The following is a 27,169-nucleotide window of genomic DNA, read 5'->3' on the forward strand; positions in this document are numbered from 1 at the left end:
ACCAGCACCATTTGTAACCTGGGTGACTGCCTACACTCCAGCAAGGGCAACCAGCCTTAGTGATGCTGAATGTATTTGCATTACTGACTGAAACCTCAAACCCCACTCGCTTGTGAATACTGTGCATGATTCCACATGGTAAGCAGCTGGGTGTGTGCTAAGAGTCTGCTTCTGCACCAAAAAATGGCTCCCCCTTTCCATCTAATGTAAGTGTGAAATCACCAGAGCAATACGCAATAAATCTCTGCCTGTAATTCCTATTTGCACACAGAGTCATGTTTTCACATTAGTCACAAAACGAAATTTCTTTGCCAATTTGAAAGCACACTTACTGCTCTTTTTTTTGGCAAGTGATAAACACTTTTACAGACTGACACATTATGAATCCACTTTTCAGATTTTTTAAAAAGCACATGTCCAAACTGCTTTTTCAGACCAACACCATTTGTAACCTGGGTGACTGCCTACACTCCAGCAAGGGCAACCAGCCTTAGTGATGCTGAATGTATTTGCATTACTGACTGAAACCTCAAACCCCACTCGCTTGTGAATACTGTGCATGATTCCACATGGTAAGCAGCTGGGTGTGTGGTAAGAGTCTGCTTCTGCACCAAAAAATGTCTCCCCCTTTCCATCTAATGCAACTGTGAAATCACCAGAGCAATACGCAATAAATCTCTGCCTGTAATTCCTATTTGCACACAGAGTCATGTTTTCACATTAGGCCCTTAAACGAAATTTCTTTGCCAATTTGAAAGCACACTTACTACTCTTTTTTTTGGCAAGTGATAATCACTTTTACAGACTGACACATTAGGAATCCACTTTTCAGATTTTTTAAAAAGCACATGTCCAAACTGCTTTTTCAGACTAGCACCATTTGTAACCTGGGTGACTGCCTACACTCCAGCAAGGGCAACCAGCCTTAGTGATGCTGAATGTATTTGCATTACTGACTGAAACCTCAAACCCCACTCGCTTGTGAATACTGTGCATGATTCCACATGGTAAGCAGCTGGGTGTGTGCTAAGAGTCTGCTTCTGCACCAAAAAATGGCTCCCCTTTTCCATCTAATGCAACTGTGAAATCACCAGAGCAATACGCAATAAATCTCTGTCTATAATTCCTCTTTGCACACAGAGTCATGTTTTCACATTAGTCACAAAACGAAATTTCTTTGCCAATTTGAAAGCACACTTACTGCTCTTTTTTTTGGCAAGTGATAAACACTTTTACAGACTGACACATTATGAATCCACTTTTCAGATTTTTTAAAAAGCACATGTCCAAACTGCTTTTTCAGACCAGCACCATTTGTAACCTGGGTGACTGCCTACACTCCAGCAAGGGCAACCAGCCTTAGTGATGCTGAATGTATTTGCATTACTGACTGAAACCTCAAACCCCACTCGCTTGTGAATACTGTGCATGATTCCACATGGTAAGCAGCTGGGTGTGTGCTAAGAGTCTGCTTCTGCACCAAAAAATGGCTCCCCCTTTCCATCTAATGCAACTGTGAAATCACCAGAGCAATACGCAATAAATCTCTGCCTGTAATTCCTATTTGCACACAGAGTCATGTTTTCACATTAGTCACAAAACGAAATTTCTTTGCCAATTTGAAAGCACACTTACTGCTCTTTTTTTTGGCAAGTGATAAACACTTTTACAGACTGACACATTATGAATCCACTGTTCAGATTTTTTAAAAAGCACATGTCCAAACTGCTTTTTCAGACCAGCACCATTTGTAACCTGGGTGACTGCCTACACTCCAGCAAGGGCAACCAGCCTTAGTGATGCTGAATGTATTTGCATTACTGACTGAAACCTCAAACCCCACTCGCTTGTGAATACTGTGCATGATTCCACATGGTAAGCAGCTGGGTGTGTGCTAAGAGTCTGCTTCTGCACCAAAAAATGGCTCCCCCTTTCCTTCTAATGCAACTGTGAAATCACCAGAGCAATACGCAATAAATCTCTGCCTGTAATTTCTCTTTGCACACAGAGTCATGTTTTCACATTAGTCACAAAACGAAATTTCTTTGCCAATTTGAAAGCACACTTACTGCTCTTTTTTTTGGCAAGTGATAATCACTTTTACAGACTGACACATTATGAATCCACTTTTCAGATTTTTTAAAAAGCACATGTCCAAACTGCTTTTTCAGACCAGCACCATTTGTAACCTGGGTGACTGCCTACACTCCAGCAAGGGCAACCAGCCTTAGTGATGCTGAATGTATTTGCATTACTGACTGAAACCTCAAACCCCACTCGCTTGTGAATACTGTGCATGATTCCACATGGTAAGCAGCTGGGTGTGTGCTAAGAGTCTGCTTCTGCACCAAAAAATGGCTCCCCCTTTCCTTCTAATGCAACTGTGAAATCACCAGAGCAATACGCAATAAATCTCTGCCTGTAATTTCTCTTTGCACACAGAGTCATGTTTTCACATTAGTCACAAAACGAAATTTCTTTGCCAATTTGAAAGCACACTTACTGCTCTTTTTTTTGGCAAGTGATAATCACTTTTACAGACTGACACATTATGAATCCACTTTTCAGATTTTTTAAAAAGCACATGTCCAAACTGCTTTTTCAGACCAGCACCATTTGTAACCTGGGTGACTGCCTACACTCCAGCAAGGGCAACCAGCCTTAGTGATGCTGAATGTATTTGCATTACTGACTGAAACCTCAAACCCCACTCGCTTGTGAATACTGTGCATGATTCCACATGGTAAGCAGCTGGGTGTGTGCTAAGAGTCTGCTTCTGCACCAAAAAATGGCTCCCCCTTTCCATCTAATGTAAGTGTGAAATCACCAGAGCAATACGCAATAAATCTCTGCCTGTAATTCCTATTTGCACACAGAGTCATGTTTTCACATTAGTCACAAAACGAAATTTCTTTGCCAATTTGAAAGCACACTTACTGCTCTTTTTTTTGGCAAGTGATAAACACTTTTACAGACTGACACATTATGAATCCACTTTTCAGATTTTTTAAAAAGCACATGTCCAAACTGCTTTTTCAGACCAACACCATTTGTAACCTGGGTGACTGCCTACACTCCAGCAAGGGCAACCAGCCTTAGTGATGCTGAATGTATTTGCATTACTGACTGAAACCTCAAACCCCACTCGCTTGTGAATACTGTGCATGATTCCACATGGTAAGCAGCTGGGTGTGTGGTAAGAGTCTGCTTCTGCACCAAAAAATGTCTCCCCCTTTCCATCTAATGCAACTGTGAAATCACCAGAGCAATACGCAATAAATCTCTGCCTGTAATTCCTATTTGCACACAGAGTCATGTTTTCACATTAGGCCCTTAAACGAAATTTCTTTGCCAATTTGAAAGCACACTTACTACTCTTTTTTTTGGCAAGTGATAATCACTTTTACAGACTGACACATTAGGAATCCACTTTTCAGATTTTTTAAAAAGCACATGTCCAAACTGCTTTTTCAGACTAGCACCATTTGTAACCTGGGTGACTGCCTACACTCCAGCAAGGGCAACCAGCCTTAGTGATGCTGAATGTATTTGCATTACTGACTGAAACCTCAAACCCCACTCGCTTGTGAATACTGTGCATGATTCCACATGGTAAGCAGCTGGGTGTGTGCTAAGAGTCTGCTTCTGCACCAAAAAATGGCTCCCCTTTTCCATCTAATGCAACTGTGAAATCACCAGAGCAATACGCAATAAATCTCTGTCTATAATTCCTCTTTGCACACAGAGTCATGTTTTCACATTAGTCACAAAACGAAATTTCTTTGCCAATTTGAAAGCACACTTACTGCTCTTTTTTTTGGCAAGTGATAAACACTTTTACAGACTGACACATTATGAATCCACTTTTCAGATTTTTTAAAAAGCACATGTCCAAACTGCTTTTTCAGACCAGCACCATTTGTAACCTGGGTGACTGCCTACACTCCAGCAAGGACAACCAGCCTTAGTGATGCTGAATGTATTTGCATTACTGACTGAAACCTCAAACCCCACTCGCTTGTGAATACTGTGCATGATTCCACATGGTAAGCAGCTGGGTGTGTGGTAAGAGTCTGCTTCTGCACCAAAAAATGTCTCCCCCTTTCCATCTAATGCAACTGTGAAATCACCAGAGCAATACGCAATAAATCTCTGCCTGTAATTCCTATTGGCACACAGAGTCATGTTTTCACATTAGGCCCTTAAACGAAATTTCTTTGCCAATTTGAAAGCACACTTACTACTCTTTTTTTTGGCAAGTGATAATCACTTTTACAGACTGACACATTAGGAATCCACTTTTCAGATTTTTTAAAAAGCACATGTCCAAACTGCTTTTTCAGACCAGCACCATTTGTAACCTGGGTGACTGCCTACACTCCAGCAAGGGCAACCAGCCTTAGTGATGCTGAATGTATTTGCATTACTGACTGAAACCTCAAACCCCACTCGCTTGTGAATACTGTGCATGATTCCACATGGTAAGCAGCTGGGTGTGTGCTAAGAGTCTGCTTCTGCACCAAAAAATGGCTCCCCCTTTCCATCTAATGCAACTGTGAAATCACCAGAGCAATACGCAATAAATCTCTGTCTATAATTCCTCTTTGCACACAGAGTCATGTTTTCACATTAGTCACAAAACGAAATTTCTTTGCCAATTTGAAAGCACACTTACTGCTCTTTTTTTTGGCAAGTGATAAACACTTTTACAGACTGACACATTATGAATCCACTTTTCAGATTCTTAAAAAAGCACATGTCCAAACTGCTTTTTCAGACCAGCACCATTTGTAACCTTGATGACTGCCTACACTCCAGCAAGGGCAACCAGCCTTAGTGATGCTGAATGTATTTGCATTACTGACTGAAACCTCAAACCCCACTCGCTTGTGAATACTGTGCATGATTCCACATGGTAAGCAGCTGGGTGTGTGCTAAGAGTCTGCTTCTGCACCAAAAAATGGCTCCCCCTTTCCTTCTAATGCAACTGTGAATTCACCAGAGCAATACGCAATAAATCTCTGCCTGTAATTTCTCTTTGCACACAGAGTCATGTTTTCACATTAGTCACAAAACGAAATTTCTTTGCCAATTTGAAAACACACTTACTGCTCTTTTTTTTGGCAAGTGATAATCACTTTTACAGACTGACACATTATGAATCCACTTTTCAGATTTTTTAAAAAGCACATGTCCAAACTGCTTTTTCAGACCAGCACCATTTGTAACCTGGATGACTGCCTACACTCCAGCAAGGGCAACCAGCCTTAGTGATGCTGAATGTATTTGCATTACTGACTGAAACCTCAAACCCCACTCGCTTGTGAATACTGTGCATGATTCCACATGGTAAGCAGCTGGGTGTGTGCTAAGAGTCTGCTTCTGCACCAAAAAATGGCTCCCCCTTTCCATCTAATGCAACTGTGAAATCACCAGAGCAATACGCAATAAATCTCTGCCTGTAATTCCTATTTGCACACAGAGTCATGTTTTCACATTAGTCACAAAACGAAATTTCTTTGCCAATTTGAAAGCACACTTACTGCTCTTTTTTTTGGCAAGTGATAAACTCTTTTACAGACTGACACATTATGAATCCACTTTTCAGATTTTTTAAAAAGCACATGTCCAAACTGCTTTTTCAGACCAGCACCATTTGTAACCTGGGTGACTGCCTACACTCCAGAAAGGGCAACCAGCCTTAGTGATGCTGAATGTATTTGCATTACTGACTGAAACCTCAAACCCCACTCGCTTGTGAATACTGTGCATGATTCCACATGGTAAGCAGCTGGGTGTGTGGTAAGAGTCTGCTTCTGCACCAAAAAATGGCTCCCCCTTTCCATCTAATGCAACTGTGAAATCACCAGAGCAATACGCAATAAATCTCTGCCTGTAATTCCTATTTGCACACAGAGTCATGTTTTCACATTAGGCCCTTAAACGAAATTTCTTTGCCAATTTGAAAGCACACTTACTACTCTTTTTTTTGGCAAGTGATAATCACTTTTACAGACTGACACATTAGGAATCCACTTTTCAGATTTTTTAAAAAGCACATGTCCAAACTGCTTTTTCAGACCAGCACCATTTGTAACCTGGGTGACTGCCTACACTCCAGCAAGGGCAACCAGCCTTAGTGATGCTGAATGTATTTGCATTACTGACTGAAACCTCAAACCCCACTCGCTTGTGAATACTGTGCATGATTCCACATGGTAAGCAGCTGGGTGTGTGCTAAGAGTCTGCTTATGCACCAAAAAATGTCTCCCCCTTTCCATCTAATGCAACTGTGAAATCACCAGAGCAATACGCAATAAATCTCTGTCTATAATTCCTCTTTGCACACAGAGTCATGTTTTCACATTAGTCACAAAACGAAATTTCTTTGCCAATTTGAAAGCACGCTTACTGCTCTTTTTTTTGGCAAGTGATAAACACTTTTACAGACTGACACATTATGAATCCACTTTTCAGATTCTTAAAAAAGCACATGTCCAAACTGCTTTTTCAGACCAGCACCATTTGTAACCTTGATGACTGCCTACACTCCAGCAAGGGCAACCAGCCTTAGTGATGCTGAATGGATTTGCATTACTGACTGAAACCTCAAACCCCACTCGCTTGTGAATACTGTGCATGATTCCACATGGTAAGCAGCTGGGTGTGTGCTAAGAGTCTGCTTCTGCACCAAAAAATGGCTCCCCCTTTCCATCTAATCTAACTGTGAAATCACCAGAGCAATACGCAATAAATCTCTGTCTATAATTCCTCTTTGCACACAGAGTCATGTTTTCACATTAGGCCCTTAAACGAAATTTCTTTGCCAATTTGAAAGCACACTTACTACTCTTTTTTTTGGCAAGTGATAATCACTTTTACAGACTGACACATTATGAATCCACTTTTCAGATTTTTTAAAAAGCACATGTCCAAACTGCTTTTTCAGACCAGCACCATTTGTAACCTGGGTGACTGCCTACACTCCAGCAAGGGCAACCAGCCTTAGTGATGCTGAATGTATTTGCATTACTGACTGAAACCTCAAACCCCACTCGCTTGTGAATACTGTGCATGATTCCACATGGTAAGCAGCTGGGTGTGTGCTAAGAGTCTGCTTCTGCACCAAAAAATGGCTCCCCCTTTCCATCTAATGCAACTGTGAAATCACCAGAGCAATACGCAATAAATCTCTGCCTGTAATTCCTATTTGCACACAGAGTCATGTTTTCACATTAGTCACAAAACGAAATTTCTTTGCCAATTTGAAAGCACACTTACTGCTCTTTTTTTTGGCAAGTGATAAACACTTTTACAGACTGACACATTATGAATCCACTGTTCAGATTTTTTAAAAAGCACATGTCCAAACTGCTTTTTCAGACCAGCACCATTTGTAACCTGGGTGACTGCCTACACTCCAGCAAGGGCAACCAGCCTTAGTGATGCTGAATGTATTTGCATTACTGACTGAAACCTCAAACCCCACTCGCTTGTGAATACTGTGCATGATTCCACATGGTAAGCAGCTGGGTGTGTGCTAAGAGTCTGCTTCTGCACCAAAAAATGGCTCCCCCTTTCCTTCTAATGCAACTGTGAAATCACCAGAGCAATACGCAATAAATCTCTGCCTGTAATTTCTCTTTGCACACAGAGTCATGTTTTCACATTAGTCACAAAACGAAATTTCTTTGCCAATTTGAAAGCACACTTACTGCTCTTTTTTTTGGCAAGTGATAATCACTTTTACAGACTGACACATTATGAATCCACTTTTCAGATTTTTTAAAAAGCACATGTCCAAACTGCTTTTTCAGACCAGCACCATTTGTAACCTGGGTGACTGCCTACACTCCAGCAAGGGCAACCAGCCTTAGTGATGCTGAATGTATTTGCATTACTGACTGAAACCTCAAACCCCACTCGCTTGTGAATACTGTGCATGATTCCACATGGTAAGCAGCTGGGTGTGTGCTAAGAGTCTGCTTCTGCACCAAAAAATGGCTCCCCCTTTCCTTCTAATGCAACTGTGAAATCACCAGAGCAATACGCAATAAATCTCTGCCTGTAATTTCTCTTTGCACACAGAGTCATGTTTTCACATTAGTCACAAAACGAAATTTCTTTGCCAATTTGAAAGCACACTTACTGCTCTTTTTTTTGGCAAGTGATAATCACTTTTACAGACTGACACATTATGAATCCACTTTTCAGATTTTTTAAAAAGCACATGTCCAAACTGCTTTTTCAGACCAGCACCATTTGTAACCTGGGTGACTGCCTACACTCCAGCAAGGGCAACCAGCCTTAGTGATGCTGAATGTATTTGCATTACTGACTGAAACCTCAAACCCCACTCGCTTGTGAATACTGTGCATGATTCCACATGGTAAGCAGCTGGGTGTGTGCTAAGAGTCTGCTTCTGCACCAAAAAATGGCTCCCCCTTTCCATCTAATGTAACTGTGAAATCACCAGAGCAATACGCAATAAATCTCTGCCTGTAATTCCTATTTGCACACAGAGTCATGTTTTCACATTAGTCACAAAACGAAATTTCTTTGCCAATTTGAAAGCACACTTACTGCTCTTTTTTTTGGCAAGTGATAAACACTTTTACAGACTGACACATTATGAATCCACTTTTCAGATTTTTTAAAAAGCACATGTCCAAACTGCTTTTTCAGACCAACACCATTTGTAACCTGGGTGACTGCCTACACTCCAGCAAGGGCAACCAGCCTTAGTGATGCTGAATGTATTTGCATTACTGACTGAAACCTCAAACCCCACTCGCTTGTGAATACTGTGCATGATTCCACATGGTAAGCAGCTGGGTGTGTGCTAAGAGTCTGCTTCTGCACCAAAAAATGGCTCCCCCTTTCCATCTAATGCAACTGTGAAATCACCAGAGCAATACGCAATAAATCTCTGTCTATAATTCCTCTTTGCACACAGAGTCATGTTTTCACATTAGTCACAAAACGAAATTTCTTTGCCAATTTGAAAGCACACTTACTGCTCTTTTTTTTGGCAAGTGATAAACACTTTTACAGACTGACACATTATGAATCCACTTTTCAGATTTTTTAAAAAGCACATGTCCAAACTGCTTTTTCAGACCAGCACCATTTGTAACCTGGGTGACTGCCTACACTCCAGCAAGGACAACCAGCCTTAGTGATGCTGAATGTATTTGCATTACTGACTGAAACCTCAAACCCCACTCGCTTGTGAATACTGTGCATGATTCCACATGGTAAGCAGCTGGGTGTGTGGTAAGAGTCTGCTTCTGCACCAAAAAATTTCTCCCCCTTTCCATCTAATGCAACTGTGAAATCACCAGAGCAATACGCAATAAATCTCTGCCTGTAATTCCTATTTGCACACAGAGTCATGTTTTCACATTAGGCCCTTAAACGAAATTTCTTTGCCAATTTGAAAGCACACTTACTACTCTTTTTTTTGGCAAGTGATAATCACTTTTACAGACTGACACATTAGGAATCCACTTTTCAGATTTTTTAAAAAGCACATGTCCAAACTGCTTTTTCAGACCAGCACCATTTGTAACCTGGGTGACTGCCTACTCTCCAGCAAGGGCAACCAGCCTTAGTGATGCTGAATGTATTTGCATTACTGACTGAAACCTCAAACCCCACTCGCTTGTGAATACTGTGCATGATTCCACATGGTAAGCAGCTGGGTGTGTGCTAAGAGTCTGCTTCTGCACCAAAAAATGGCTCCCCCTTTCCATCTAATGCAACTGTGAAATCACCAGAGCAATACGCAATAAATCTCTGTCTATAATTCCTCTTTGCACACAGAGTCATGTTTTCACATTAGTCACAAAACAAAATTTCTTTGCCAATTTGAAAGCACACTTACTGCTCTTTTTTTTGGCAAGTGATAATCACTTTTACAGACTGACACATTATGAATCCACTTTTCAGATTTTTTAAAAAGCACATGTCCAAACTGCTTTTTCAGACCAGCACCATTTGTAACCTGGATGACTGCCTACACTCCAGCAAGGGCAACCAGCCTTAGTGATGCTGAATGTATTTGCATTACTGACTGAAACCTCAAACCCCACTCGCTTGTGAATACTGTGCATGATTCCACATGGTAAGCAGCTGGGTGTGTGCTAAGAGTCTGCTTCTGCACCAAAAAATGGCTCCCCCTTTCCATCTAATGCAACTGTGAAATCACCAGAGCAATACGCAATAAATCTCTGCCTGTAATTTCTCTTTGCACACAGAGTCATGTTTTCACATTAGTCACAAAACGAAATTTCTTTGCCAATTTGAAAGCACACTTACTGCTCTTTTTTTTGGCAAGTGATAAACTCTTTTACAGACTGACACATTATGAATCCACTTTTCAGATTTTTTAAAAAGCACATGTCCAAACTGCTTTTTCAGACCAGCACCATTTGTAACCTGGGTGACTGCCTACACTCCAGCAAGGGCAACCAGCCTTAGTGATGCTGAATGTATTTGCATTACTGACTGAAACCTCAAACCCCACTCGCTTGTGAATACTGTGCATGATTCCACATGGTAAGCAGCTGGGTGTGTGGTAAGAGTCTGCTTCTGCACCAAAAAATGGCTCCCCCTTTCCATCTAATGCAACTGTTAAATCACCAGAGCAATACGCAATAAATCTCTGCCTGTAATTCCTATTTGCACACAGAGTCATGTTTTCACATTAGGCCCTTAAACGAAATTTCTTTGCCAATTTGAAAGCACACTTACTACTCTTTTTTTTGGCAAGTGATAATCACTTTTACAGACTGACACATTAGGAATCCACTTTTCAGATTTTTTAAAAAGCACATGTCCAAACTGCTTTTTCAGACCAGCACCATTTGTAACCTGGGTGACTGCCTACACTCCAGCAAGGGCAACCAGCCTTAGTGATGCTGAATGTATTTGCATTACTGACTGAAACCTCAAACCCCACTCGCTTGTGAATACTGTGCATGATTCCACATGGTAAGCAGCTGGGTGTGTGCTAAGAGTCTGCTTCTGCACCAAAAAATGGCTCCCCCTTTCCATCTAATGCAACTGTGAAATCACCAGAGCAATACGCAATAAATCTCTGTCTATAATTCCTCTTTGCACACAGAGTCATGTTTTCACATTAGTCACAAAACGAAATTTCTTTGCCAATTTGAAAGCACACTTACTGCTCTTTTTTTTGGCAAGTGATAAACACTTTTACAGACTGACACATTATGAATCCACTTTTCAGATTCTTAAAAAAGCACATGTCCAAACTGCTTTTTCAGACCAGCACCATTTGTAACCTTGATGACTGCCTACACTCCAGCAAGGGCAACCAGCCTTAGTGATGCTGAATGGATTTGCATTACTGACTGAAACCTCAAACCCCACTCGCTTGTGAATACTGTGCATGATTCCACATGGTAAGCAGCTGGGTGTGTGCTAAGAGTCTGCTTCTGCACCAAAAAATGGCTCCCCCTTTCCATCTAATGCAACTGTGAAATCACCAGAGCAATACGCAATAAATCTCTGTCTATAATTCCTCTTTGCACACAGAGTCATGTTTTCACATTAGGCCCTTAAACGAAATTTCTTTGCCAATTTGAAAGCACACTTACTACTCTTTTTTTTGGCAAGTGATAATCACTTTTACAGACTGACACATTATGAATCCACTTTTCAGATTTTTTAAAAAGCACATGTCCAAACTGCTTTTTCAGACCAGCACCATTTGTAACCTGGGTGACTGCCTACACTCCAGCAAGGGCAACCAGCCTTAGTGATGCTGAATGTATTTGCATTACTGACTGAAACCTCAAACCCCACTCGCTTGTGAATACTGTGCATGATTCCACATGGTAAGCAGCTGGGTGTGTGCTACGAGTCTGCTTCTGCACCAAAAAATGGCTCCCCCTTTCCATCTAATGCAACTGTGAAATCACCAGAGCAATACGCAATAAATATCTGCCTGTAATTCCTATTTGCACACAGAGTCATGTTTTCACATTAGGCCCGTAAACGAAATTTCTTTGCCAATTTGAAAGCACACTTACTACTCTTTTTTTTGGCAAGTGATAAACACTTTTACAGACTGACACATTATGAATCCACTTTTCAGATTTTTTAAAAAGCACATGTCCAAACTGCTTTTTCAGACCAGCACCATTTGTAACCTGGGTGACTGCCTACACTCCAGCAAGGGCAACCAGCCTTAGTGATGCTGAATGTATTTGCATTACTGACTGAAACCTCAAACCCCACTCGCTTGTGAATACTGTGCATGATTCCACATGGTAAGCAGCTGGGTGTGTGCTAAGAGTCTGCTTCTGCACCAAAAAATGGCTCCCCCTTTCCATCTAATGCAACTGTGAAATCACCAGAGCAATACGCAATAAATCTCTGCCTGTAATTCCTATTTGCACACAGAGTCATGTTTTCACATTAGGCCCTTAAACGAAATTTCTTTGCCAATTTGAAAGCACACTTACTGCTCTTTTTTTTGGCAAGTGATAAACACTTTTACAGACTGACACATTATGAATCCACTTTTCAGATTTTTTAAAAAGCACATGTCCAAACTGCTTTTTCAGACCAGCACCATTTGTAACCTGGGTGACTGCCTACACTCCAGCAAGGGCAACCAGCCTTAGTGATGCTGAATGTATTTGCATTACTGACTGAAACCTCAAACCCCACTCGCTTATGAATACTGTGCATGATTCCACATGGTAAGCAGCTGGGTGTGTGCTAAGAGTCTGCTTCTGCACCAAAAAATGGCTCCCCCTTTCCATCTAATGCAACTGTGAAATCACCAGAGCAATACGCAATAAATCTCTGCCTGTAATTCCTCTTTGCACACAGAGTCATGTTTTCACATTAGTCACAAAACGAAATTTCTTTGCCAATTTGAAAGCACACTTACTGCTCTTTTTTTTGGCAAGTGATAATCACTTTTACAGACTGACACATTATGAATCCACTTTTCAGATTTTTTAAAAAGCACATGTCCAAACTGCTTTTTCAGACCAGCACCATTTGTAACCTGGGTGACTGCCTACACTCCAGCAAGGGCAACCAGCCTTAGTGATGCTGAATGTATTTGCATTACTGAGTCCAACCTCAAACCATTAAACTATTCTTTTTTTATACCAGTACACCTTAATTTATTGTGAAAACATAGTCCATATTATTTTACATGTTCCTCACATTTAAATTTCTCCCAAAACAGAAAATAATAAACACAACTTCAACAAAAAGAATTGCATTTCTATTATTCATTTCTTAATTTACCATATACATCCCCTCTCAAACTCTAAACTCACCTTTAAAATTAGTTAGTTGTGAAAGAAATGTGGCACTCAAACAGCAGATTATCAGAGCCAGGATCTCTGCTCTTTACACCTCTCTCCTCTCAGCAGAACCAGATAATGGCAAACTTTCCCTCTCTTTTTCCACATATATACATGTTAATTTCAAATCTCAGTGCTTCCCCCTTTTTTTCAAATGTAATCACACATTTCTATTGGTTGAAAACCAACCCTTTTCCAAAAGTACCCTTCCCCCAACTTGACTTCTGCCTAGTACCCTTCCCCCAACTTGACTTCTGCCTGCTACCATAGCAACAGCTCATGGAACACTGCTGTGTGGAGTTAGGTCAGAAGTTCGCCAAACAATGTTTCAATTCCACAGAGCAAGAGTGCTTGACTTTTCTAACCTAACAGCAAATCCATAGTACTGTTCTTTGGTAACACATTTTTCTGTACCAATACAAAACATGCTTCTCTAAATTTACACATACAGCCTAGTTTTTAGTGTAGAATGGTATGAAACAGCCAATCAGTTCTTTTTTAAAAAAAAAATATGTATGCCTCCATTTCCAAACTGTCTTTCATTTCTTTTTACCATTCTACTGAAATACACCTCCTGAGTGCATCCAGATCTCCTTTGAAGATGTTCACAGTGTGGATTGTAGGACACAGCTATGTCTTCTGGAGTGAAAAGTTTGCAGAGAAAACAGGTATGGTGAGAGACCTTGCTTTGCCAAATGTAGACATTAAATGGATTGGTCAGAGAGGGTTAAAGTGGCACCAATTGATGCCATTGGTGAAATCCTTCATGCAAAACCAACACCCTGACCTCATAATAGTGCACTGCGGTGGCAATGACCTAGGCACTTTGACTGGGGTAGGTCTGGAAATGCTTATGAAGGACACCTTTGCACAACTGTTTTCACTTTTCCCTAAAACTGCCTTTGTGTTTTCTAACATATGCCAAAGGCAAAAATGGAACTGGTCCAATCATTTCTGTCCACAGATTGACAAAGCAAGAAAGCACGACAACAACTTGCGTTACGACATGCAAGACATTTATAGAGGAGATGGTGTGCACTTCAATGATGAAGGGAACAGAGTCTTCCTCTTGAACCTTAGACTCTGCATCGGTACTTACTTGTAGGTACCACTTAAAAATCACTTCATAAACACAACGGCTCTTTTTAGAGCCCCCTAATATCTAAACACTTAAATCTGCATTTCATTTCTTTTTTTTTTTTTTTTTTACCGTACGCTTACCGTACGCGTACCCCGCGATTTTTTTTAAAATCAATAAATGTTTTCTTTGTACTTTTCTGTCCTTCTTTGACCCCCTTACAAATGTTAGGGGGTCTGTAACTCTCCTCCTTGCCCCCTTTTCTTGTTATCACTCTTTTTTTTCTGAGTGAAACACACGAAATGGCGGCCGACGCTTCCTGGTTTCGGCCGATTCGAATGTTTACTAAGATCTAAGAGCCAATCAGAATCGTGCTCGTGCACGCCACCGTACGCGTACGGTAAGCGTACCGTAAGCGCACCGTAAGCTGGCTCAGATATATATATTGATTTAAAGGCTATTTTCTCAGAATCTACTGAACAGATTTACACCAAACCTACAAAAGGCACTTCCTTGACCTGAGGACTACCTCTCTGCCAAATTTCTAGTAATTCTGTTCAGCCGTTCGGGCTGTAGCCCTGTCTAAAGGTCCTATGGAAAAATGCATGGGAAAAACGCGTTTTGGGACCCCCCTTTTATCTCTGCCCCCGCTTGACGAATCCCCCCGAGACTTTCAGGGAAGGAGCGGAGCGTAGCGCCCCACCTATTTTGAAAAATTCGCGAGGATTCGTTGACCGGCGCCAAAGTTATTCAAAATAGAATGTTGCAGATTTCCTATGGAAACGTGGTCCTAACTATAACTACCTACTGGCGACCGCCAGTAGGTAATATATATATATATATATATATATATATATATATATATATATATATATAAACACTAAATTTACTGAGTGTTTACCAGCCTAAAACATTAAACATTCACGTAGTGATTTCTTTTGTTAGTCTTTATTACGTTCTCGATGTATCATGATTTTACAGCAAAACTGCCCACAGCCAACATGTGTTTCGTGCACAATTGCGCTTTTTCAGGGCTTAATGTTTCTGTTTTTGGGGTATTTCAAGTTATCACATTTTTGTATATCTTGAAAAGTAATTCCTCCAAATCCGATAACACTCTTTCTTTGGTGGTTATTTATCACTTCTCCAATTTCACTTCTTGTAGACCTACTCTGCATGTCCCATCTGGTCAACTTCACATTCACAAATAAAGTATCCGCATTGTCTCTTGTATTTACCTGAGTCTGGTGTTTCTACTTTCACTTTCCAACGTAGATGCGATGCCTTTACTCCAGATTTTATTTGCACTCCCCTTGATACGGGATACATTGTTATTGATGCAATATATCCAAGAGTCAGGGGAGGAAACAGCGAAAAAAAGGTAAGAAAGCCAGAATCATGCTTTATTATGGAGCTGGATACTAAGAGTCCAGGAGGCCTCCATATTGAATAAGATCTGCATACTCACTTGTAAAAATGTTAAAGAATTTTGAAAATTCCTATAGTTTCTGAACAATAGTTTTTATAAAGTGATGAATCCCCCGTTTCCTTAGAAGGTGATTTTAATAATTTTACATACCATATAGCACGAACATAGTGCACTTTTTGTCATGACTAGAGTATACATATGGAAAAAGATGGGTGTATTGTATAGAATTGCCCCCTTGGGCTTAATCCCAGGCCAACACTATGAGATGATGGTAGACCTACATAAAGATTGAATGTATATGTTACATAGGTCACAACACCATAATAGAGGGTGTTCTATGAATTAATTTGTACATAAAGCACTGGAATTCAGTGTATTGTATGCTTTACAAAGATTGACATTTGTTGAGGTAATATACTGTGTGACCTGGTCAAATTGCCCGTATTGACGCACTATTAGAATATTTTAATAATGTGTAGGTCGTAATCTATTCAAATAACAGTACTGTCAATCAACATTTGAATGAATAAATTTAAACAATTTTGTTTTAATATATCGAAACAAATTAGATCAATGTTGACACATGTATAAAACTACCAGTCTTTCTTCACTGTTGTCTATTACAGAGTACTGCACATGGTAAGAGAAATAGACCAAAGACTGTATGTAATGGCACCTCGGCATTGGTGAGCAAGGCTGTGTACACCCGAAACACATACAATGGTGGCCAGACAATAAACTACAATGTATCCACAAGCGTCGTCATCATCCTTGTTTGAAGGAAAAGGTGGAATATATATATATATATATATTCACTGAAAAAACCATAGGTTTCACACACGTTATAGTTAGGAATTAGCATTTAAAAAACCTTGCAAATTCACTTAAAAAACCATAGGTTTCACACAAGTTATAGTTAGCTGTACATTTCACTCGTAAAAAACCAATGAAATTCCACGTTATAGTTAGATCAGGTAACTATAACTTGCGCCCCCGCAATGCACTGCTGATGACGTCACATATTACATCACTTATGACATGGTCAGTGACATCACTCATGACATCAATGATGACATCTGAAATGACACATTGTGCATTTCGGTCGCGCAAGTTATAGTTACCTGATCTAACTATAACGTGGAATTTCATTGGTTTTTTACGAGTGGAATGTACAGCTAACTATAACTTGTGTGAAACCTATGGTTTTTTAAGTGAATTTGCAAGGTTTTTTAAATGCTAATTCCTAACTATAACGTGTGTGAAACCTATGGTTTTTTCAGTGAATTTGTACGGTTTTTTAAATGCTAAGTTATGTATTTATTTTTTATTTTTGCGCGCACGGAGCGCGCTTACAGATATATATATTGATTTAAATGCTATTTTCTCAGGACCTACTGAACAGATTTACACCAGACCTGCAAAAGGCACATCCCTGACCTGAGGACTACCTCTCTGCCCACTTTCAAGTAATTCTGTTCAGCCGTTCGGGCTGTAGCTCGGACTAAAGGTCCTATGGGAAAATGCATGGGGAAAACGCGTTTTGGGACCCCCCTTTTTTCTCAGCCCCCGCTTTACGAATCCCCCCGAGACTTTCAGGGTAGGAGCGGAGCGTAGCGCCCCATTAGTTTTGAAAAATTCGCGAGGATTCGTCAACCGGCGCCAAAGTTATTCCAAATAGAATGTTGCGGATTTCCTATGGAAACACGGTCCTAACTATAACTATCTACTGGCGACCGCCAGTAGATAATATATATATATATATATATATATATATATATATATATATATATATATACCACACGATGCTCCTTAAACAAAGAGACACACTGACTCTGGATGAAAGCTGCATTTCATTTATTCATGGAAAAGCACGAAGGCAACAGGCATCCTTTTCCCAACGTTTCTGCTTCTGCAAGCCTTGATCACGGGAGGAGTCTCTGACTTTTGAATGACCCACGTGGTTTCTTAAATCACTGCAGGCCGTATTCTTTTGCAGAGCACGCAGGGGGAAAGTTATTTACAATTTTAAACGGAGCGCTTTGTTAAGCATGTTCTTCTTTGCTTGTCAATCCCCCAGCGCTAAATACAGTCAGCCAAAATATATATATATGTAAGCTCCCAAAGTTGCACCGGCAGCCAGGTCACTCGCAGGCGGGTGCTATAGCGTGGCGGTGCCCCACGTGAATATGCAGCTCCCAAAACTCCCGTATTTCTCAAACAGAGTTAAGCACTCACTGGAGGGGTTAGGTATCGGTTTTTCTTTATTTCAGCAGAAACATCAGATAGCGAGACAGATGCGTTTCGAAAAGATCTTCATCAGTGTCTCTGTTTGAGAAATACGGGAGTTTTGGGAGCTGCATATATATATATATATATATATATATATATATATATATATATATATATACATATATATATAAAAAAAGCACTAAAAAAACACAGGTTTCAGAGACGTTATAGTTAGTTGGGTATTTCACTCGTACAGTGATGTCATTTGAAATGTCATCAGTGATGTCACTGACCATGTCATGAATGATGTAATATGTCAAATCATCACCAGTGCATTGCGTGGACGCGAGTTATAGTTAGCTGAACTCACTATAATGGCCGAATTTCTCTGGTTTTGTACGAGTGAAATGTCCAACTAACTATAACGTCCCTGAAACTTGTGGTTTTTTCAATGAATTTCAGAGGTTTTTTAAATGCTAATTTCTGACTATAACGTCCCTGAAACCTATGGTTTTTTCAGTGAATTTCAAAGGTTTTTTAAATGCTAATTTCTAACTATAACGTCCCTGAAACCTATGGTTTTTGTCAGTGAATTTCAAAGGTTTTTTAAATGGTAATTTCTAACTATGCCTACAGCGGTAGGACATGACATGTGCAAAAAGAGGAAGAAAGGTGCAGAAATTAGCAAGAGAAATGCAGGAAAGAGGCAACAGAAGTCCTGAAAGACAAAGAAAGGTGCAGAAAGAAGCACAAGATATGCAGAAAGAATCAACAGAGGTGCAGAAGGAGGCCTTGTTGCAAATTCATCCTGTGCCCCCAACTTTTTGCTGACTGGTACTGGTGGTAACTGACTCTGACTAACTAGGCCCGGAGCCAGTGCTATGCTACATACACTTGGGTACACTATGGGTTGGGGTACTCCTGTGATTGGCATGACCTCCTCTGTAAGGCCCTAGTATATAATAGGGCAGGGGGATTAAATCTACCTCTAAGTCAGATGTGCAGAAAGATGCTTCTTTAAGTAGTAGTCACATTTGCAGAGTGGTGGAGAAAGGGTGCTAGGCCTCCGACCAGCACTCAGAAATTCCGCTACGTAGGACTTACAGGAGCAGTGCTCCCACCCTGCCATATCAAATGGCAATGATCTGTGGGCGGGCACCCCAGGACATTGCAGGAGTCGTCCCTGGGGGGGTGGCGGTCTCCAGGGCCATCAAGGGCTCCAGGAGGGGACCTCTCCCTTCATTTCTAAAGCCCCAGGGAGGTGGTGGTCCCCGGGGGGCCATTAATTTGAATATTTAGTGCCCCAGGGAGGTGGTGGTTCCCGGGGTGTGTGGGGGGGCTCGAGCCCCCTCACACACATATTTTTTTTTAAAAGCAGAGCCCCGGTAAGGTGGCGGTCCCCGGGGCTGCGGGGAAGCCGCGTGACCCCGGCATTTAATTGGCAAAACCCCGGGGAGGTGGTGGTCCCCGGGGCATGGAGGGGGCTCACGCAAATTATCAATGAAGCCCCAGGGAGGTGGCGGTCCTGGGGCTGCGGGGGGCCATGCGGTCCCCTGCTATATAATTTGGGATTGACCCTGGGACCTGGCCCACCCGGGGGCTTAACAATAACAAAATGTGGGAGCCCGCATTTTTTTATTTTTTATTTTCTCTGCAGGCTTTGCGCACCCAGCGCAAATTCTGCCGTTTTTGAGAAAACATGCATTTTTGAGCCCTGAGGGTCCCTGTGGGACCCCCTCAGTAGGCCTAGGGGGCCAGGGTGTTTCTACCCTGCCCCCTTTCCTTGTTTTTCAATGTTTTTTTCACTGTTTTCTTGTGACTCGGTTGCCGAGTCACAAGATGGCTGCCAACACTTCCTGGTTTGGAGTGTTGGCAGCCAATCAGAAGTCAGATCGTGCTCAGGAGGAGTCACGGCTCCTCCTCAGTGCTCAGATATGGAAACTTTTCTTTTTTTAATTTCTCAGGAACTACTGAACGGATTTACATCATTTAAAAAAAAGGCCGCCAACTGAACCAAGACCTACATTTTTGCCAAATTTGGTGTAATTCCAGGGAGCAGTTCGGGCTGTAGCTTTGTCTAAAGTTCCTATGAAAATTAACATGGGGAAAACTTTGGGACCCCATTCTTTTTCGGCCCCCGCTTGACGAATCACCCCGAAACTTTCATGACAGGAGCTGACCAGAGAGCCCCATTAGTTTTGAAATTTTCACAACGATTCGTCTAACGGCGCTTAAGATATTGGCAAAAGAAAAAACACTTATTGAATAGAAACAAGGTCCTAACTATAACTACCTATTGGCGACCGCCAGTAGGTAATATATAAAAAAAAAATATATATATATATATATATCACAGCTCCAAATTCCATCAGAGCCGCCGAACTCCTAAGGCGGGTGCCTTCCACGTGAGGATGGAACTCACGTTAAAATATCATAGCTTCAGTGCATGCAGGTCAAGCACGCATAAGGCACTCCCGGGGTAAAAAATACTCTTGTCATAAGCAGACGCGTTTCAGCAAGTAGCTTTCTTCAGTGCTTCAAGTGTAATCACCCCCATGCACAGCGTTCGTTTTTCAAATAGGAAATGCCTGCTCCTCATTGGTAGTTTGAAAAGTGGTGGCAAACAAGGAAGGACTGCAAAATAGTTTGTGCAATACGGCTGCCATGTTAGTGAGGTGAAGTATAGAAGATACTTCAATTCAATCCGTCTATCAAAGGGCAGTGGGTTATCCAAACTCATGGCATGCTTTGATTTCATTGCAGCCTGCGGAGCGAACTTGGCGATACATCCAGAGGCTTGGCGAGGGTGACACCATGCGCAAGAACATTGTGGCTGCCCATGTGGGGCTAGAACAAAGAGAGGATGAACACATTCTATGTGTGTTGCTATGAAAGTGAGGGTCAGCGTTTGGAACCTCCATCACCATTGTGACATCAAAGTCGAGGGGAATGACTTGAAGTATCTTCTATACTTCACCTCACTAACATGGCAGCCGTATTGCACGAACTATTTTGCAGTCCTTCCTTGTTTGCCACCACTTTTCAAACTACCAATGAGGAGCAGGCATTTCCTATTTGAAAAACGAACGCTGTGCATGGGGGTGATTACACTTGAAGCACTGAAGAAAGCTACTTGCTGAAATGCGTCTGCTTATGACAAGAGTATTTTTTACCCCGGGAGTGCCTTATGCGTGCTTGACCTGCATGCACTGAAGCTATGATATATATATATATATATATACAAATAAATTCACTGAAAAAAAAAAGGTTACAGGGACACGGAGACGTTATGGCTAGGCTCACATTCCACTCATACAAAACCATAGAAATTCAGCTATTATAGTTACCTGGTCTAACGATAATTCAAGGTCCCCACAACACACTGCATATGAACTCACATATTACATCACTCATGACTTGGTCAGTGACATCACTGATGACATCACTGATGACATCATCCATAGAACCACTCAGACACTCACACCTACATGGAACCTCTCATACACCCAGTCCACTACCACACAAACCCTCACATACCCATTCAGAAATCCATACTAGTACTCACACAGCCAATCACTCATCAATAGAGCCCCTCACACACCCACTCACTCACTCATAGAGCCTCATCATACAACCAGTCATTCACCCACACAGCCACTCAAACAGCCACACACTCACCCGTACAACTATTGACGCATCCATTAACACATCCATCCATCCACTCACACAGCAACTCATTCACCCATACAGCCAATCTCACAGACACACACTTCCATACAGTCACTTACACACAACCAAATACTCACTCAGCCACTCACTCACCCATACAGTCATTAACACACCCAGTCACTCCTTCTTACAACCATTCAGACACCCACTCACTCACCCAGACAGTGACTGACACACCCACCCATACAGCCACTCACACAGCCACTCACTCACCCACCCATACAGCCACCGACACACCCACTCACTCACCAATACTGCCACTCATACAGCCACTAAGTTACCCACACAGCTGCTCAGACACCCACTTATACATCCACACAGCTACTCACACACTCTCTCATACACCGTGTACAATCACTCAGAAACCCACCCACACATAGATACACACAGTCACAGAGTGACTCACAAAATATTTTTCAAAAAAGAAATCACTCATTGGTAGTACACAAAGTATACTAATTTAACTTTTGTGGTACCTTAGTATATATGTTTAACACACACACATATTTAGAAAACACTCACAGTCATCGGATGATGCCATCAGTGATGTCATCAGTGATATCATTTGAGATGTCATCAGTGATGTCGCATTGCGGGGGCGTAAGTTATAGTTAGCTCAGGAAACTATACCCGCTGAATTTTTATGGTTTTGTATGAGTTAAATGTGAGCCTAACTATAATGTCCCTGTAACCTTTGGTGTTTTAGATATAAATATTTGTTCGGTGGAAAAACCCAGACCACACACAATTCTAATTTGCTCATAGTCTCCCTTTACCATTACCTACCCCCAAAACCCTAAAATTACCCTTATCTCCCTTTACCACTACTCACCCATACAGCCAAAAACTACCCTTACCCAGTGCTTAATTTGATCCAGTGCTTTCTGGTGCTGAGCACTAGCACTTAATCAGTTTCCGGTGCTGAGCACTGGCACCCAACTGTCAACACCATACTTAGAACAGTCTACAACATGGTGGTGCTGCTCATCTAGTTTAGAGATGAGCAGAACAATGGTTGTTTAAGAATGCAATATACATAAAAAACAATTGCTAACACCTACCTCCCCATCCATTCCTTTAACTTTGGGGACCTGAAATAATCTGAACTGTCGCATTTGCATGCAAGAGAGATGGTTAGTAGTTCTTTTGGCAGCGATGTCATGGGCGATGGGTGGTGTAAGCTGCAGTGGGCTCCTGGTCAGAGCCCTGGCACTTAATATTTTACAAATTAAGCAATGCCCTTACCTCCCTTTACCACTGCCCACCTCAACCCCTAGAATTACCCATTACCTCCCTTCACCACTGCCCCAAGCCATAAAACTACCCTTACCTCCCTTTACCACTACCCACCTATACATTTTAATATTACCCTTACCTCCCTTTACCACTACCCACACCGAAATGCTTTTTTGAAAATACCATCATTGTTGTTTCAAAAAAAGAACCTAACTGCATGGTAAAGGCATAAGTGGTAAAGGTACATTACCTGTGTTGTACAGAGCTATAAGGTAAAGGTTATGTGTGAAAGACTTTGCGTGATAAAGACTGAGGGCCTTATTAATGAGGCCCTTCCGCCGCTGTTGCGTCACTTTTTGTGATGCCGTGGCAGCGTAAAAAAATACCCACACTGCGCCATATTTACAAAGTGACCCATCTAGGCAGATGCATCAGTTTGTAAACCCTAGCGCTACATTATACATGCGACAGGTATAATGTATGCAGGGTGGGCGTTTCGGCGCAGTAAAGGCTCGTAGAAGTATCGCAGTGAAATCTATGCAATTTCACTGTGACACTTCTATGGTGTCAGTGCGTCAAATCCTTATGCCTGCTCGAAGCAGGTATAGGGGGTGACGCACTGCCTTTCACATGGGGCTTACCCCATGTGAAATGACACATTGCTGAAGCTGTGTCTGTTTTCAGACACACATCAGCAATGGTCCATTTTTACTCCTACAGCCTAAATCCTTGCAACATAGAACTCCGTACAGTGATACAGCGCATCCATGGTGTCGCAAGGAGTGCGCACTGAAAAGTGTTGCACCGCTGTTTGACAGCATCGATGCAACACTTGTCATAAATGAGGCCCTTTGTTGTAAAGGCAGTTGCCCCATAAAACCATTTACACAAAATGATCATGTACAACCGTCACCAGCTCTGCTACATTTGAAAACAATGATTTCATGAGGTCACAGGCTATTACACCTTCCTATTTCTCCCTATTACACCTTCCTATTTCTCCCTATTACTCCTTCCTATTTCTCCCTATTACACCTTCCTATTTATCCTTTTCCTCCTTCAGATGTGGATACCTGTAAAATCCTGCGCCTAAAACCGAGCAGCTGGACAGTCAATTCGGTAACTAATGAACCCCATGGAATGTTCCAGACCCTGGCCAGGCAGCCACCTCGCAAATATATCTGCAGACTGCAAGGCATCAGAGCACAGGGAGCCAAATCTGTTTTACAGCTGATAAATAGCTTTATCTTGTAAGGATTTACCATAATTGCTATTTAATGTGTTTGTTTCCAATGCTATTTTACAAGCAGATGATTTCCAGCTCTTGAAAAAGCCCATGGGCAAACTGCAAAAAACGCTGTCGCAGTGGTTGCCTTTTCCCTCCTGAAACCAACCGAACTAGTTCATCTTTGATGTCCCTGGGACGTCAAAAAGCAATCAGTAGTGGTCCTTTAGTAGTCTAATGTAATACCCTTTCACATTTTAATATCTCACAATTCTTGTCTATGAGCTTCCTAATGCTCCCTGCATCCGTGGGATATTGTGCAATAAATTCTAGGCCTTCCGCTCGCTTCACAGTTCGTCTTTGTGAAGTCTTTAACAAATCATATCTCGCGCTCGTTGAACATGGCAGTCTTTTCTGTACCATTTCCTCCCGAAATCGTCTTTCAATAAATGTCCTATTTTATTGATTTCATTTATTTACTCCGTTTTATATAGTGCTATTATGAAGGAGCTATCTCTCCAGGGAGTGCAGAGTGGATAACTGCTTCCAGGTTCCGTGCCTTGGTTTTAATATGTGACGCAGGGATACGCGAAGTTGATCCAGCTGGGCCTAATCCATGCCAGATGTTCAAGATATCAATTTAAGATCAGCATACACACTATGACTCTTTGCCGGACCTTGGCCATCAGGAAAATCTGACTGGATTCAGCCCTCAGGAGCCTATAATGCACACCCTTGATTAAATCAGTTTGAGGCATTTGTGGTGAGTCGTGTGTAGAAATGTGTGTGCACTCTTTTGGTCTGGGAAAATGTGAGGTTTAAGAGCGCCTTTGAGGAGGAGGCTATCAAAATCTCCATACAGCTTCTGCTCATCGAGCCAAAAAGAGATCAGAGCAAGTGCCAGGGCTGAAGGGTTTTGTCTAAAAGTTGAGTCACTGTTTTTTCTCTCTCTAAATGCATTCCTTGTAGGTCTATTCATGAAACGGATCCGTTTGTCATTCGGATAAGATGGGTCTTTCTTGTGCAAATGCGTTTCGGATAATGCAGAAAATGTATCTTATTTGACTATTAGATTTAATGGGAAGCCACTGCAGTTCACACTGGGATATGTGTTCCCAAATGATCATGCCTGTTGTGTGTGTCTTTCCAGTTTGTGTAACTTAGAGGGCGAGCTTGTGAATTGCCTTGCACAGCAAGTTGCTGCAGTCGAGACAATTGTCACAAAGTGATTGGGTTTATAGCACTTTTATATTCTTCACATTTGGTTTTGGATGGGATCAGTGCGTGATCAGCGTTTCATTGGAGTTCTGAAATTATGTCCCAGGAAAAGCATCAATGTGGACTTAGGGTTATGAATACAATGGAAGTTAGGGAGCATGGACTAGTGCATGTTGATTAGCTAGTAAACCAACAAGTGTCCAGAGATCCTGTGTAAAGGGGGTGCAAGAAGGACCCTAAAGACACGAGAAGACAGTTTGGGATCTTAGGGATCCCTCACTGGTGAGTGGGGGGAACTTCCTTGCTAATCGTGATGGCAGAGAAATTTGGGGCCAGATGTACGACCATATTTTCAGGATGCAAACAGGCAATCGGCCTGTTTGCAGCAGCAACTTTGGTCATACCCATGTACAAACCCTATTTTGCGAGTCAGTAACCTATTACCGAATCGCAAAATAGGATTTGCGACTCTCTATTAGGAAGGGGCATGCCAAGGGCGTCCCTTCCTAATATCGAGTCTCACATAAATGAATGATTGTTTTGCAACCGAAATTGCGGTATCAAAACACTTGCAGTTTACCACCTACATCAAGTAGGTGGTAAGCTAAACGCAAATGAGAAGGGGTCCCCAGGGGACCCCTTCCCCAATGTGAGTGTATGGGAAAATATTTTTTAAGCCCAGGCCACTGCCTACTCTTAAAAAACAAAACAGAAACGTTTCGTTTTTCTTTTTTAAATGCATCCCATTTTCCTTTGAGGAAAACGGGCATCATTTAAAAAACAAAACCTGCTTTATTTAAAAAGTAGTCAAGGGCATGGTGGTCTGCTGACCTCAGCAGGCCACCATTCCTGGTAGTGCTAGCCATTCCTAATGGGGTGCAATTTCTGCCTCTTGAATATTAATGAGGCAGGTAATTTGCAACCCCATTAGGAATTGCAAACAGAGTCTGAGACGTTGTAAATTCCTATTTGCGAGTCGCAAATTGCGAGTCGCAAAATGCATCAATTGATAGGGTTGTACATCTAACCCATAGTCTGTTGCGTGGAAATATATTCAATCCCCCTTCCAGTATCATACATTGCTGTCCACCCATTCTCACTGATTACTGTGGTATGTTGCTGTGGAACTGTGTGGACAGAAGTATGAGAGTGTGAATGTTTGAGACCAGCATTGTAGAGAAGCATGGATGGTGGATGTAAAGACTGTGAAGGTTGAGTATTGAGATTCAGGTGTGAGTTGTTTTTCTTTTGTTATGTTGATTTTCTGTCTCTAATGTTTTGAGTATACTTTTTGTATGCTTTCAGAACTATGTTCAGCTTTTACCACGAGTGTTGGACATCTTTATCACCTATCACAATTACCTCGCCATGAGGCATGTTACCTATGATGCATCAATGCAATATGGACAAAGGGAAACCGTTACCACATTCTTTGGCCGCAACTCAAACGCTAATAATGTTGGATATTTAAAGAGTGGATTTTGTTGCCAAGGGCATTGTTTCCTAGTGGAATGAGACATGGAACATTTTGCATTTAAGCTGCATTTCAGGACAGTTACTTGTTGATGGATTGGAAGTCAATGAGAGAAGAATTTCATGATAAAAAGTAAATTCAAGACAGCTGGCTGGAAGAGTTTGGCTTGGCTGATTTGCAGAGTTTAGTGATGGAG

The sequence above is a fragment of the Triturus cristatus genome, chromosome 2_2 (assembly GCF_964204655.1).
Source record: "Triturus cristatus chromosome 2_2, aTriCri1.1, whole genome shotgun sequence".
Taxonomy (NCBI): domain Eukaryota; kingdom Metazoa; phylum Chordata; class Amphibia; order Caudata; family Salamandridae; genus Triturus; species Triturus cristatus.